This window comes from Pelophylax lessonae (genome assembly GCF_965119305.1).
Source record: "Pelophylax lessonae genome assembly, chromosome: 10".
NCBI classification, from domain to species: domain Eukaryota; kingdom Metazoa; phylum Chordata; class Amphibia; order Anura; family Ranidae; genus Pelophylax; species Pelophylax lessonae.
The window spans coordinates 184,481,838-184,498,621 of NC_138777.1; the positions used below are offsets into that span (position 1 = coordinate 184,481,838).

Genomic DNA, 16,784 nt, shown 5'->3' on the forward strand with positions numbered 1-16,784 from the left:
CCGGATTAAAAAAAAAAACTAAAAAGTAAAGTTAGCGCAATTTTTTTAGAAATTGTGAAAGATGATGTCACTAGTGGAATGGCGAAAAACGACAGTGCTTAAAAATCTCCATTGGTGACGGTTACGAGTTTAGATTTACAGAGGAGGTCTTTTTCTAGAATTATTGGTCCCACTCTTGCGAACGCGCCGATACCTCACATGTGTGGTTGGAACACTATTTTCATTTGCAGGCGTGACTTATATATGCATTTTCTTTAGTGCGCAAGCTCACGGCGTTGGGGGTGCGCTTTACATTTTTTTTTACTATTTATTTTATTACATTTTTTTATTTTTAGCACTGCTTTTCTAAAAAAAAAAAAAAATAAATCTGATCACTTTAATTGCTGTTACAAGCAATGTAAACATCCCTTATGACCCCAGACCTCTCCACTGCACTTCAAAGTATTTAAAATGCCAAAATCTACATTTTTGAATACTGACAGTTTTTTTTTAAATCGGCGCCGTTAGCAGCCGAGTAAACCAGAAGTGACGTTGTGACTTTTCAGGGTTCCTACATCGGAGACCCAATCAAAGTCAAATCCGGCTTTGTTCCGGACTCTAACCAGCTGGCAAACATGCTGCCTGGTTGCTCGGGTCTCCCAGTGGCGGCAGGAAGGGGAGGGGACATCCCCTCCTGCTCACTGGGATAACGGCCGAGTGTTATCTCCTAAAAGCCGGCCGCTGGCTATAAAAAAAAATGGTACCAGGTTGATGCCTGCAGCTGCAGGTTACATCCTGATTCAACCAGTGCCACCTTAAGAGCATTAAAGGGCAATGCATTGCACTGTGGCCCCGCCTACACAATCACCCACGAGAATAAAAATGCAAATTATCGATAAGGCGATATTTATTGGTACAGCAGTGCCAGGCTAATAACAGCTTCCAAGTTCGGCGGCTTGGTCCGGTGAAAACACACGGAAGGGGAGTCAGACTCGACTGTCCTGTGTGTGCCTGTTCCCGTGGAGGTGGACAGGCATTCCTGCAGTTGTGGGCTCCCCCTCCATGGCTCAAGTGGCCTGACAGCAGCGCAGGGCCGACAGGCGCTTGCCACCTGCTAAGTTTGGCGGGGGATGCACACGGGAATCTGGACCAATGCTTGGCTGGGGCTGGGTCGCTGGGCAGGTGATGCCCCGGCAACTGTCCACCATGCCCATTCCGTAAGATGGCCCTGGATACAACCACTTCTCCGAGCTGACGTACAGGTATGTCAGTTTGCGGGAAGCTTTAGGTCCAGAGGGCTCACAGCAGAGACCAGGTGGTGTGACAAGAATTCGTTCCACAGGAACATGTCCAGGGAGGAGCGGCCATAGACTGGCCAAGCAGGGCTCAAGCCCGAGGAGGTATAGTGGGAGTGTTAGAAAACAGCTATAGTAAAATGTGCAGCGGCAGCAATACAGAGCAGCATTGGTTACATCCACATTGTCCCAGTGAAAGTAATATGGTGCAGCAAGTGATAACTTATAAGTCACGCTGGATGCATTAACAGTAAAGTACAGTAAGGGATAAACTCTGCAGCCACAGTGACAGACGTACAGTGCAGCAGGTGTAAAAAACAAAGAGCTAGCAATATGATACAGCAAGGGATAATGTTTAGGCCAAAAGTGGCAGCAGGGGTTAAGTCCATAGAGAATGAGATGTAGCAATAAGGTACAGCAAAGGATAACTCAGTCGATTTAGAGTAGCAGCAACATGGTACAGCAGGAGTTAACTAACTTACACTGGGGACTTCTGACAATCCTGATCAGCTGCCTCTGTCACCTTATCTGAGGGGGTCTTCCTAGAGTCAACAGCTGAGCAGAGGTCAGAGTGCACCCAACAGGGTTTATGGGCCTATAGGGGGGTGGAAGGGGGCCCTGTGCAGCCTGTCCACAGCTTTGAGTCCATACAGGCAGCAACACAGCAAAAGGGCAACAAAAAAGAAGAAACTCTACTAGCTTCTGATCATGTATTTTAACCTGCGTCGGGACAAAATCTCATGCAGAGACTTAGCATCGACAAGCCCCTTCCAGTCCAGGTGCATCCAGAAGCATGGCCAGGTCTTGTCTCATGTGTGCCATGCTAAGGGCAGGAAGAGGGAATGGGCTGTGCCCACCAAGACTTTATGGCACCAGTTGGGAGAAAGTCTGCCACCTGCAGACACAGCAGAGGGTGTGGGGAACAGAATGGGACCTGGATGGGCAATTTGTTTCCCCACACATAGATGTCTGGAAGTGGTAGTAAATGTGTATGTGAAAAGGTGAAATTTCCCCGCGCTTATGGTATGAATAAATATGAGTGTGTAAGAAATACAAAAAAGTAAAAAATAAATATAAAAATATGGGTATATGTAGCTGCTGCTAGAATATAAAGTGCTAGTGCCTTTAACGTGAACAAATCCCAAGTAGTCCAGCGCTGCTACCAAACTTATGATAATGTGCAAAAGTGCATTGTGCCACTAGTGTCAGAATTAACAAGCAAATAAAAAGCAAATACAATCCAAATAAGTAAATGTGTATGGAATGGGGGACCAGTGTACTAGGGTGCAGGGATCAAGGGACAGTGATACTTCAATTACTTACCCAGAAATAAGGAACAATTTGAAAAAATATGAAGTTTCCTGCATTTTCCCCAATAGGCTTTTACATAATTTGCAACACAGATACTCACCCCAAAATAGAACAAAGTCTTCCGATTAAAAGAATACATCAGATAGGTTAGCTGAAATTCACAGTTTACTTTTCCCCTTTAGACCCAGTTCACACCTGAGGGTTTTTCAGCTCATAAAACATTCATCTCTGAAGTTTTAAAACGCCCAACAAGCAAAATCCCATTCATTCCAATGGCCCCCGCTCACATATAAGCTTTTTTGTCGCCTGAAGCGAAACACCTGAAGCTCAAAAAAGTACATGAGCTTCTTTTTTGATTACAAGTGTTTTTGTTAGATGTCAATGCCTGCCCCAAAACACCTGCAAAAAATGCCTGAAAAATGCCTGAAAATGATACGCTCAGGTATGAATGGAGCCTTAGAACCTAAACTGAGAAAAGAATATTGTGTGTAAATTGTTAGTGTCACTATAAAATAAGATAAAGTCAGGATTTTTCAAACAGAAATTAGCTGCACAATACAAGAGGTCAACAAGGCGTACAGACAATGTCCAATCTATTGTAGCCAACTGGTTATTTAAACATCATTAAGAATTGGAAAAAAACTGGTAAGAGCAATAGAAAAGGAGAAGGGTGGTGGGTTGGGTAGGTGTGGTGAGAAGGGAAGAGGTGGGGCGGCACCGACCCAAAGAGGGTGCTATGCTTTTATCAGGGTACATGTGTTATATGGCTATTAATGCTCATAGAGTTATTCTAGGGTGACCTTCCACTTTAAGGTCCAGTGAAATCTGGACTGGACCTCATATAGCTTGAGCCTCCTAGACTGCCACGCTTTGGTAGACATTTCTATTTTGTAATCAGAACATGTATTATAAGAGAAAATTGCTATTCTGCGATATCCTCAGGTTTTAAGATGAGAAGCGCCTTGCGGAGATATTTGTAATTGGGGTTATTTAACAGCGTATGATGTATTTTATAGACCTTTATCTAGAGTTCATAAGAATTTTTTTGCGAATGACGCCTTCAGTGGCAGCCCCCTTATGTCTCTCAAGACCGGGTCACTAAGAACCCTATAGGCTGGTTCAAATCCTTAGAACCCTTAGGCTGGCTATACACTGGCCGAAAAATCGTTTGAAAATCTATCATTAGGTCCGATCGTTTGTTTTTCGTTCAGTTAATGGGCACAAATAGAAAATCGATTTTAACTTTTCAGAGCCGAAAAATAGAAGGAACAGTTTGGAAAATTCTACCGAACGAACGATTAATTGAAACGTTAATGTGATTCTCGTCAGAGCTGTTTGCACTAGGCATATGTGACAAACTGAACAAAAACTGATTCAATTATGTCCTTTGACGATGCATCGTTCGAAATTCGGTCGTTACATGATGGCACAATGTTCTGCTCTCATAGCCGATTTTTCGTTTTTCAAAAATGAGTTTGAACAATTTTTCGGCCAGGGTATGGCCAGCTTTAGGCTGGTTCGTTCCTGATCAAATCGCATGCGATTCTTTGCAGTGCGATTTGAGCCTATTAATTTTGAATGTAGCACCACAAAGGTATCAATACTCTGTATCGGCGAGTACATGACCGTACGTATCGGATCTCGTACTCGCTGGTAAAAAAAGGTATCGGTGCCACCATTCACTGGACCTAACTGGGAATACAAAAAATGTGCAGCAGACTGTTTGTACATAGATGTAAATAGTGAATAGGACCATCTCTATGACCATGTATAAATCAATATGTACCTTAGAGAACTTTATAGTGCAAGTACACTGCTTCTAAGCACCACAAACTAAAAAATGCTTTTTTATTTTTAATATTCAAAGCAAACTCCCCATCCATCCATCCATCCATGTCTCCATGCTTTATTGTGCTGAAAAAAAATCGCTTTGAAAAAACAACCCTCTAGCACAGCCTTTCTCAACCTTTTCAACACAGAGGAACCCTTGAAATAAATTTTTGGTCTCAAGTAACCCCTGCTAAAAATTAAAAATCTAAAACTCGTGACACATTATTATGACAGTCAGTGGGAAGAATGCTCCTTACTATTGTCATTATGTAAAAAATGGTGTAAAAAACAAAGAGCTAGCAATATGATACAGCAAGGGATAATGTTTAGGCCAAAAGTGGCAGCAGGGGTTAAGTCCATAGAGAATGAGATGTAGCAATAAGGTACAGCAAAGGATAACTCAGTCGATTTAGAGTAGCAGCAACATGGTACAGCAGGAGTTAACTAACTTACACTGGGGACTTCTGACAATCCTGATCAGCTGCCTCTGTCACCTTATCTGAGGGGGTCTTCCTAGAGTCAACAGCTGAGCAGAGGTCAGAGTGCACCCAACAGGGTTTATGGGCCTATAGGGGGGTGGAAGGGGGCCCTGTGCAGCCTGTCCACAGCTTTGAGTCCATACAGGCAGCAACACAGCAAAAGGGCAACAAAAAAGAAGAAACTCTACTAGCTTCTGATCATGTATTTTAACCTGCGTCGGGACAAAATCTCATGCAGAGACTTAGCATCGACAAGCCCCTTCCAGTCCAGGTGCATCCAGAAGCATGGCCAGGTCTTGTCTCATGTGTGCCATGCTAAGGGCAGGAAGAGGGAATGGGCTGTGCCCACCAAGACTTTATGGCACCAGTTGGGAGAAAGTCTGCCACCTGCAGACACAGCAGAGGGTGTGGGGAACAGAATGGGACCTGGATGGGCAATTTGTTTCCCCACACATAGATGTCTGGAAGTGGTAGTAAATGTGTATGTGAAAAGGTGAAATTTCCCCGCGCTTATGGTATGAATAAATATGAGTGTGTAAGAAATACAAAAAAGTAAAAAATAAATATAAAAATATGGGTATATGTAGCTGCTGCTAGAATATAAAGTGCTAGTGCCTTTAACGTGAACAAATCCCAAGTAGTCCAGCGCTGCTACCAAACTTATGATAATGTGCAAAAGTGCATTGTGCCACTAGTGTCAGAATTAACAAGCAAATAAAAAGCAAATACAATCCAAATAAGTAAATGTGTATGGAATGGGGGACCAGTGTACTAGGGTGCAGGGATCAAGGGACAGTGATACTTCAATTACTTACCCAGAAATAAGGAACAATTTGAAAAAATATGAAGTTTCCTGCATTTTCCCCAATAGGCTTTTACATAATTTGCAACACAGATACTCACCCCAAAATAGAACAAAGTCTTCCGATTAAAAGAATACATCAGATAGGTTAGCTGAAATTCACAGTTTACTTTTCCCCTTTAGACCCAGTTCACACCTGAGGGTTTTTCAGCTCATAAAACATTCATCTCTGAAGTTTTAAAACGCCCAACAAGCAAAATCCCATTCATTCCAATGGCCCCCGCTCACATATAAGCTTTTTTGTCGCCTGAAGCGAAACACCTGAAGCTCAAAAAAGTACATGAGCTTCTTTTTTGATTACAAGTGTTTTTGTTAGATGTCAATGCCTGCCCCAAAACACCTGCAAAAAATGCCTGAAAAATGCCTGAAAATGATACGCTCAGGTATGAATGGAGCCTTAGAACCTAAACTGAGAAAAGAATATTGTGTGTAAATTGTTAGTGTCACTATAAAATAAGATAAAGTCAGGATTTTTCAAACAGAAATTAGCTGCACAATACAAGAGGTCAACAAGGCGTACAGACAATGTCCAATCTATTGTAGCCAACTGGTTATTTAAACATCATTAAGAATTGGAAAAAAACTGGTAAGAGCAATAGAAAAGGAGAAGGGTGGTGGGTTGGGTAGGTGTGGTGAGAAGGGAAGAGGTGGGGCGGCACCGACCCAAAGAGGGTGCTATGCTTTTATCAGGGTACATGTGTTATATGGCTATTAATGCTCATAGAGTTATTCTAGGGTGACCTTCCACTTTAAGGTCCAGTGAAATCTGGACTGGACCTCATATAGCTTGAGCCTCCTAGACTGCCACGCTTTGGTAGACATTTCTATTTTGTAATCAGAACATGTATTATAAGAGAAAATTGCTATTCTGCGATATCCTCAGGTTTTAAGATGAGAAGCGCCTTGCGGAGATATTTGTAATTGGGGTTATTTAACAGCGTATGATGTATTTTATAGACCTTTATCTAGAGTTCATAAGAATTTTTTTGCGAATGACGCCTTCAGTGGCAGCCCCCTTATGTCTCTCAAGACCGGGTCACTAAGAACCCTATAGGCTGGTTCAAATCCTTAGAACCCTTAGGCTGGCTATACACTGGCCGAAAAATCGTTTGAAAATCTATCATTAGGTCCGATCGTTTGTTTTTCGTTCAGTTAATGGGCACAAATAGAAAATCGATTTTAACTTTTCAGAGCCGAAAAATAGAAGGAACAGTTTGGAAAATTCTACCGAACGAACGATTAATTGAAACGTTAATGTGATTCTCGTCAGAGCTGTTTGCACTAGGCATATGTGACAAACTGAACAAAAACTGATTCAATTATGTCCTTTGACGATGCATCGTTCGAAATTCGGTCGTTACATGATGGCACAATGTTCTGCTCTCATAGCCGATTTTTCGTTTTTCAAAAATGAGTTTGAACAATTTTTCGGCCAGGGTATGGCCAGCTTTAGGCTGGTTCGTTCCTGATCAAATCGCATGCGATTCTTTGCAGTGCGATTTGAGCCTATTAATTTTGAATGTAGCACCACAAAGGTATCAATACTCTGTATCGGCGAGTACATGACCGTACGTATCGGATCTCGTACTCGCTGGTAAAAAAAGGTATCGGTGCCACCATTCACTGGACCTAACTGGGAATACAAAAAATGTGCAGCAGACTGTTTGTACATAGATGTAAATAGTGAATAGGACCATCTCTATGACCATGTATAAATCAATATGTACCTTAGAGAACTTTATAGTGCAAGTACACTGCTTCTAAGCACCACAAACTAAAAAATGCTTTTTTATTTTTAATATTCAAAGCAAACTCCCCATCCATCCATCCATCCATGTCTCCATGCTTTATTGTGCTGAAAAAAAATCGCTTTGAAAAAACAACCCTCTAGCACAGCCTTTCTCAACCTTTTCAACACAGAGGAACCCTTGAAATAAATTTTTGGTCTCAAGTAACCCCTGCTAAAAATTAAAAATCTAAAACTCGTGACACATTATTATGACAGTCAGTGGGAAGAATGCTCCTTACTATTGTCATTATTGGGAAGAATTACCCCCTTACAGATAGCTAAAAGGAACAATGGTGTCATCGGGAACTTATCGAATAGGCAGAAATTGCCCATTGCCCAAGGAACCCCTAGAAACCTCAGGAGGAACCCTAGGGTTTTACGGAACCCTAGTTGAGAAACCCTGCTCTAGAATTTCCGGGTGTGGCCATCTTGACTAAGGGCAGATGATTCATGTAGTATTTACTTCCTGGGATCTATCTGCTCTTAGCTCAGGCATGCAGACAGGAGGATGTGCTTAGCTGGGAAAACCCATCCTCCCCTCCTGAAGACTCCTGGGATGTATGATATGATTTTCCCAGGCCTGAAAAACCAGGAAGTAACTAAAGAAATGTAAAAAAAAAATACAAGTTTAAAACAAGTAAATATACTTTAATATCCATTTACTAATGATGGACGAATGTTGTGAACAGTTAACAGAGAGTTCCCTAGTAGACTAGCCAACACTGTTTTTTCCAAATAAAATAAGCAATGAACATACAAAAAAAAAAAAGTACAGTAGCCCACCCTAAACAATCGGAATTCACCTTGTTTAAAGCGGAGTTCCACCCAAAAGTGGAACTTCCGCTTTAAGACCTCCTCCCTGGTTGTTGAGGGAGGACAAGGGGTGAACACGGCTGGGGTGGGACAGGTGAGTAGCTGTTTATTAAAAGTCAGCAGCTACGGTTTTTGTAGCTGATGATTTCTAATAAACAAAAAATTGACTGGAACTTTGCTTTAAAGAGGAATTTCCCTCCTGTAAAAACATACAGCACATGTCCAGTGAATCCAGCACTTACCAGTCCCCAGCTGTCATCTTTTTTTCTTACGTCATCAGGGAACCAGGTGTTTTTCCCTGGTACTTGAGGCGGACGTCTTGATGATGTGCCATGGCACATGCACAGTGTGCATATGTGCAACATACAAAATTATGTAAACAAATAAACCAAAAATGCAATAATAATGCAAAAAAATGAAAACGTATGCAAATCGTGTAAAACAAAAAATGTCCAGAAGGTGACTAGTGATACACCAATGTGCAATAAACGTCCATATTATAAGTCCATAAATAAAGTGCAAAAAATGGTGACAAAAACTTCCAGCTTGGGGAAAGGTGAACTGTGATTGGAAGGTGCAAAGTCCCACCACCAGCTTGGCCTCTTACCAGAAGTTAAACGTTAAGGGCATATATGAATATGACCGCCCCAAAGGTCATGCAGCCAGGTAGAAAAGTTCCCAGAAATACAGAAGGCACTCTGACACACTCGTGCTCCCTAGACTCTTACCGGACAAAAGCCAAACAAGAAGCCTGGTTCTATGGTGATGAGTGGTCCTGCCGGGGGTTACTGGACTCTAGGATGGCTGATGTAGTTGCTTGTGTCCAAGAGGAACAGACCCAGTCAGAAAGCCTGACGAAAGAAGATCCTGCCAAAGGTGGCTAGACTCTGATTGGCTGCTGTAACTCCTTAGTCTGGTCGACCTCAATGATAGGGGACACAACAGAGGGGACCGCAATGGTGCATTACCAACAGTAGATTTTTATTAAAACAAATGGTTGCACTTACAGTTGTGAAGACAATAATAGCGAGTTCCCTCACGGAGGAGCTGTATGGCGGGGTCCGCCTGCAGTGCGGACCGCTGCCTGGTCTAGATGTGATGACGCGGCGCCTCCTCTCTGACGCGTTTCTCCCGATAGGGCATCCACTTAGATAGGAGGTGATCTAAGTGGATGCCCTATCGGGAGAAACGCGTCAGAGAGGAGGCGCCGCGTCATCACATCTAGACCAGGCCGCGGTCCGCACTGCAGGCGGACCCCGCCATACAGCTCCTCCGTGAGGGAACTCGCTATTATTGTCTTCACAACTGTAAGTGCAACCATTTGTTTTAATAAAAATCTACTGTTGGTAATGCACCATTGCGGTCCCCTCTGTTGTGTCCCCTATCATTGAGGTCGACCAGACTAAGGAGTTACAGCAGCCAATCAGAGTCTAGCCACCTTTGGCAGGATCTTCTTTCGTCAGGCTTTTTGACTGGGTCTGTTCCTCTTGGACACAAGCAACTACATCAGCCATCCTAGAGTCCAGTAACCCCCGGCAGGACCACTCATCACCATAGAACCAGGCTTCTTGTTTGGCTTTTGTCCGGTAAGAGTCTAGGGAGCACGAGTGTGTCAGAGTGCCTTCTGTATTTCTGGGAACTTTTCTACCTGGCTGCATGACCTTTGGGGCGGTCATATTCATATATGCCCTTAACGTTTAACTTCTGGTAAGAGGCCAAGCTGGTGGTGGGACTTTGCACCTTCCAATCACAGTTCACCTTTCCCCAAGCTGGAAGTTTTTGTCACCATTTTTTGCACTTTATTTATGGACTTATAATATGGACGTTTATTGCACATTGGTGTATCACTAGTCACCTTCTGGACATTTTTTGTTTTACACGATTTGCATACGTTTTCATTTTTTTGCATTATTATTGCATTTTTGGTTTATTTGTTTACATAATTTTGTATGTTGCACATATGCACTAGGGCAGCGCACCTGATTTCTTTACCTATTCTACAACATACACTCTAAGGTAGCAGCACACCCTATATTGAATCAGCGCACTTTCCTACCCACCACATGTACAGTGTGATGTACATTGCCCAGAACATGCCCAGTGTGATGTACATTGCCCAGAACATGCTCAGTGTGATGTACATTGCCCAGAACATGCCCAGTGTGATGTACATTGCCCAGAACATGCTCAGTGTGATGTACATTGCCCAGAACATGCGTAGTGTGATGTACATTGCCCAGAACATGCGTAGTGTGATGTACATTGCCCAGAACATGCGTAGTGTGCTGTACATTGCCCAGAACATGCCCAGTGTGATGTACATTGCCCAGAACATGCGTAGTGTGATGTACATTGCCCAGAACATGCGTAGTGTGATGTACATTGCCCAGAACATGCCCAGTGTGATGTACATTGCCCAGAACATGCGTAGTGTGGTGTACATTGCCCAGAACATGCCCAGTGTGATGTACATTGCCCAGAACATGCGTAGTGTGCTGTACATTGCCCAGAACATGCCCAGTGTGATGTACATTGCCTAGAACATGCGTAGTGTGATGTACATTGCCCAGAACATGCGTAGTGTGATGTACATTGCCCAGAACATGCGTAGTGTGCTGTACATTGCCCAGAACATGCCCAGTGTGATGTACATTGCCCAGAACATGCGTAGTGTGATGTACATTGCCCAGAACATGCCCAGTGTGATGTACATTGCCCAGAACATGCGTAGTGTGGTGTACATTGCCCAGAACATGCCCAGTGTGATGTACATTGCCCGGAACATGCGTAGTGTGCTGTACATTGCCCAGAACATGCCCAGTGTGATGTACATTGCCCAGAACATGCGTAGTGTGATGTACATTGCCCAGAACATGCGTAGTGTGATGTACATTGCCCAGAACATGCCCAGTGTGATGTACATTGCCCAGAACATGCGTAGTGTGATGTACATTGCCCAGAACATGCCCAGTGTGATGTACATTGCCCAGAACATGCGTAGTGTGGTGTACATTGCCCAGAACATGCCCAGTGTGATGTACATTGCCCAGAACATGCGTAGTGTGGTGTACATTGCCCAGAACATGCCCAGTGTGATGTACATTGTCCAAAACATGCCCAGTGTGATGTACATTACCCAAAACATGCCCAGTGTGATGTACATTGCCCATAGGTAGTGTGGTGTATATTGCCCAGAACATGCGCAGTGTAATGTACATTGCCCAGAACATGCCCAGTGTGATGTACATTGCCCAGAACATGCGTAGTGTGGTGTACATTGCCCAGAACATGCCCAGTGTGATGTAAATTGTCCAAAACATGCCCAGTGTGATGTACATTACCCAAAACATGCCCAGTGTGATGTACATTGCCCATAGGTAGTGTGGTGTATATTGCCCAGAACATGCGCAGTGTAATGTACATTGCCCAGAACATGCCCAGTGTGGTGTACATTGCCCATAACATGCAACACCTGTGCCGGAAAAAGATGGCTCTGCCCCGGGCACAGATGTTATTACGCCGTGTGAACCAATAAGAATAAACATGCATGCCTTCATTGCACATGTAGATAAGGAGCTGTAACTTAATTTGCTGCACGCTGCATTTTCTGATGTATAGGGGTGCCATTACCAAATAATGGCTTCCGGAAGCATCTACATAAGAGCAGCACATTTTCGCTTCAGGTGCAGGACAGTGTGCGATTTACATGCCGTCCCACACCCGCAACAGTGTGAAATGAGCCTTACTCCACTTTGAAGACTTTGAATTATCATGCTAGCAGAGCAACCAAAGTCAGGAGCCTGCATTTACTATTAGTCATCGACCGATATCGGATTTTCGTTGCCGATACCGATATTTTGGCCATTCATTGAATATCGGTATCGGCCGATATAATTGTACATTTAAAAACATTTTCTTTTTTTTTACACTTGACAGGTACTGTTGTGGAGGGATCTGGGGGTCTAAAAGACCCCAAACCCCTCCTCTGCACTTAAAAGCATTCAAAAGGCCAAGTTTGGCTGTTTTGAATGCTGTCATTTTTTTTAATCTGGTGCCGAATACCTGGAAGAGATGTCATGACATCACTTCTGGGTTTTTACATGGAGACCTGATCAGAGCCGAATGTGGCTTTGATCGGGTCTTCTCTTCAGGCGGCTGTGCAGGTAGGATGCCCGGGTCTCCCTTCCCACCGGAACCGTGGAAGGTGGCGGGAGGGGGGGGGACGTCCCCTCCCACTCCTTGTAAGAACAGCCGAGCGGCTTCTCAGCCGCATTAGTTGTCATTACAAGACAGCCGACCGTCGGCTATGGACGCCGGTACCGGGGTGAAGCCTCTAGCTGCCGGCATCACTCCGGTACAGCAATTTCCCGAAATATTGGCAATATCGGTAACCTCCAGGGCCGATTCCGATATATCGAGGAAAGTGGAGACCGGCCCTTGATATATCGGCTTTGCCGATAATCGCTCGATCCCTATTCACTATATCTGGTCTCCCACAGCACAAAGAACATGGAAATGCAATAGGAAATATAAACTGCTAAATACCTTTTCTCATTAGCAGTATATAGCAGTATTGTGATCGCTATCAGTGTCTGGTTAAAGCCTGTAGGAGTTTTCATTCTTCTTCTTCTGACTGTTCTATGAGGCTAGATGACCCTTGACCCTCTGTCTAGACAGTGCTGATTGGCCCTGTGCTGATCACATGCACCCTCCCAAGAGAAGCAAAAAATCCCTACCTAGCAATACACACCAAACTGAGCATGTGCAGAGTGCCCCCAAGGCTCTGTACTATCAGGAGATGGATTGGCGACAGTGGAGGAAAGGGAGAATTAAAGAAGACAGGAGTTAAAGTTAGAGATGGGTTCAGACTGAGAATGCCCAAGTTCATCTCCACTTTGATCTGGACAGAAATACTCACTTCCTGTGAGCTGCACTGAAAGTTATCGTCCTTCCTAGCTATCTGCTGTGAACTATCACTTGATCTGCCCTCTATGTAATGGAAACGGAGATAAGAAACGGTTTATAGTCCATATCAATGGAGCAGCCTAGAAGGACAATCATGGCTCCCTCCATAGATACGGTGAAGGGGTGACGTAGACACCCAGGGACAGGAAGTGTGTTATTTGCAGGATCAATCGGTAAAAATAAATAAAAGAAGCTTAACCGCTTGCCGACCGCCGCAAGTAGATATACTGCGGCGGTCAGCCCCGGCCAGGCAAAGTGACGTATATATATATATATGTCACTAGCCTGTGACCGGTTTGTGAGCCAATAGCGGGCAAACGTGCGCCCGCTGAGGCGCGTTCATTGGAGAGTCCGCGCGTGTGACCGGGGGACCCGATGTCCGCCGGTCACACTACGATCGTCGGTAGAGCGGGAGAAAGGCGGGCGGCTTATGTAAACAAGCCGCCTGTCATTCTCCCCTGTGTAAAAATGGAGATCAGACGGTTCTACTATGTAGAACCGTTGATCTCTGTTTTTACACCAATAGCCATGTCCCACTACAGTTAGAAACACGCCCCTAGGACACACTTAACCCCTCCCTCTCCAATACAGTTAACCCCTTCCCTGCCAGTGTCATTTTTGCAGTAACAGTGCATATATATATAGCACTGATTACTGTAGTAATGTCACTGGTAACCACAAAAGTGTCAAAAATGTCAGTCAAGGGTCCGATCTGTCCGCCGCAATGTCGCAGTACCGCAAAAAAAATCGCAGATCGCCGCCATTACTCGTTAAAAAAAAAAAACACCAAAAGTGACAAAAATCTTTCCCTTTGTTAGTAAACGCGATAACTTTTGCGCAAACCAAACAAAATACGCTTTTTGCAATTTTTTTTTACCAAACATATGAAGCATAAAACAAAATGTTAAAAAATTTTGATTTTTACATTTTTTTGGGGGAATTTCATATAAAAAAATGTGAAAAATATTGTTATTTTTGCAAAATTTACGCTCTTTTTTTGTTTATGATCAAAAAATCGCACAGGTGATCAAATACCACCAAAAGAAAGCTCTGTTTGTGGGAAAAAAAGGACGTGAAATTCGTTTAGGTACAGCGTCGCACGACCGCGCAATTGTCCGTTAAAGTTACGCAGTAAAAAATCGCAAAAAACCCCCTGGTCAGGAAGGGGGTAAAATCTTCCGGGGCTTAAGTGGTTAAAAAAAGAAAACAAACGCAACCACTATAGATGAACTTGGGTGTCCTCCAAACACATCTCTCTTGCACTCTTCTTTTTAACTCCCCTAAATTTCAAGCCAGTTTAACTCCCATCCCCACAGCCCCTTTTTTTTTTCATGGTGGGAATGACCCGCAGCACGCTGGAGTATAAAAAGAATGCAAATTTGGATTTCAGCTAGAGATAGGTTCAGAGGACATCTGAGCTCAACTCTAGCAGCCACCACACCAAGGACTGATTAGCCACTTACTGACCAGAGGCCGCAGTTATAGGGGGGCACGTTAAGCGAATCACCATACCTGAACGGCAGTTTGTGGGAGCGATCCTGGAGCGTGCGCCCACTCGCTAACGGAGAAGCTGAGCCGCAGAGCCACTATTGCCGCCGGGCACCTGCGATTGCTCCCCGTGGAGAGAAAACGGCGGTCTGCTGTTGTAAACACGGCAGACCATTGTTCTCTCTGCTATCAACACAGAGCTCCTGTGTTCCTGCTATTTAGGAACACAGGTCTCTATGTTGATATTACAAGCCCATCCCCCCCACAGTTAGAAAACACCCCCTAGACTCACACTTAATCCTTTGATCGCCCCTGGTGTTAACCCCTTCCCTGCCAGTGTCATTATTACAGCAACAGTGCATATTTTTAGCACTGAATACTGTAGTAATGTCACTGGTCCCCCCAAAACTGTCAAAAATATCAGTTAGGGGTCCAATCTGTCTGCCGCAATGTCGAAGTCCCGCTAAAAATAGCAGATCGCCGCCGTTACTAGTAAAAAAAAATAAAATAAATAAAAATGACATAAATCTATCCCCTAGTTTGCAGACGCGATAACTTTTGTGCAAACCAATCAAAATACATTTATTGCGATTTTTTTACCAAAAATATGTAGCAGAAAACAAATTGGCCTAAAATGTTAAAAAATTTTGATTTTTTTTTTTTGAATCTCATATAGCAGAATGTGAAAAATATATATTTTTTTTCAAAATTGTCACTCTTTTTTTGTTTATAGCAAAAAAAGTAAAAATCGCAGAGGTCATCAAATACCACCAAAAGAAAGCTCTATTTGTGGGGGAAAAGGGACATACAATTTTATTTGGGTACAGCGTCACATGACCGCGCAATTGTCAGTTAAAATAACGCAGTGCCGAATAGCAAAACATGGCCTGGTCATTAAGGGGGAAAAACTTCCGGTCCAGAACTGGTTAAGCTCTCGACCACACTGGAGCGACTTGTCATGTGATTTAACAGGTCAAACTGCACGACAAGTGGCACCCCACTGTTAGCAACGGCACTATTCAAATCGGTGCGATGCCAACTTTGCAGCGCCACATTGATTTAAAAAAGTAGTTTCTGCACTACTTTTTGATTTTGGGTGCCACTTGCAAAGACATCGGTGCATGAAACCACACAGATGTCTTTAAAGTCGCACTGAAATGCGATTTCAAATGAAAAGTTCAATGCGAATGAGGGGTAAATGTAATATGTTATATTTTTTGGTGCTGGGTTTTGATTCACTGGAGGAGTTTAGCAGAAAGCAAGCATCACAAATGAGCTTAGGCAGACTTTCTAGCATTGTAATGTCTTTGTCATACAGCAGTTAGGTAACAGACGGAACACAAGCAGCACATCAAAGCACACAGGTGTGAGCGGGGCCTTACTATGTATGGCGGATGTGTGGTGTGTACACAGCTGGGGCATTGCACAACGCAAGGCATGGAAGACAAGGGGGGCTCTGTGTACTGCACCACTGATAGAACACGTGTGCACAGCAGGGCCCCTATGCAATCACATTATATATATATATATATATATATATATATATATAGTATAGAAATACAGCTGAAAAAGTCAGATCCCTATGATAGGATGGCACAGTGAAGTGCCATTGAGTATTGGAATGGCAGAGAGATCAGCCCTGTACACTTGCATGGGAAGAATTAGCATAAGACTCATTGATTATATAATGCCTGAGGATGGAGCTGGAGGCTGGCTGCATTTCACTCAAACTTAGAGATCAGAGGACATTCTACAGGTACAGCCCAGCCTGCATGTGATGAAAATATGGGGTCCCCACCTCATGCACAGAGGATGGCACTTAACACCCCCCCCCCCTACCACCACCACTCTAGGCACAGAGGATGGCACATAACAACCCCCACCCACTACTACCAACACTCCAGGCACAGAGGATGGCACATAACACCCCCCCCACCACCACCACCACCACTTCAGGCACAGAGGATGGCACA

The 16,784-nt window shown here is 43.8% G+C and overlaps 1 protein-coding gene across 1 annotated transcript in view; it reads right to left on the reverse strand.

Annotated features, from left to right (window-relative positions):
- Positions 1-16,784, reverse strand: part of CPNE2 (copine 2) — a 253,848-nt gene that overhangs the window by 236,394 nt on the left and 670 nt on the right. The window lies entirely within an intron of this gene.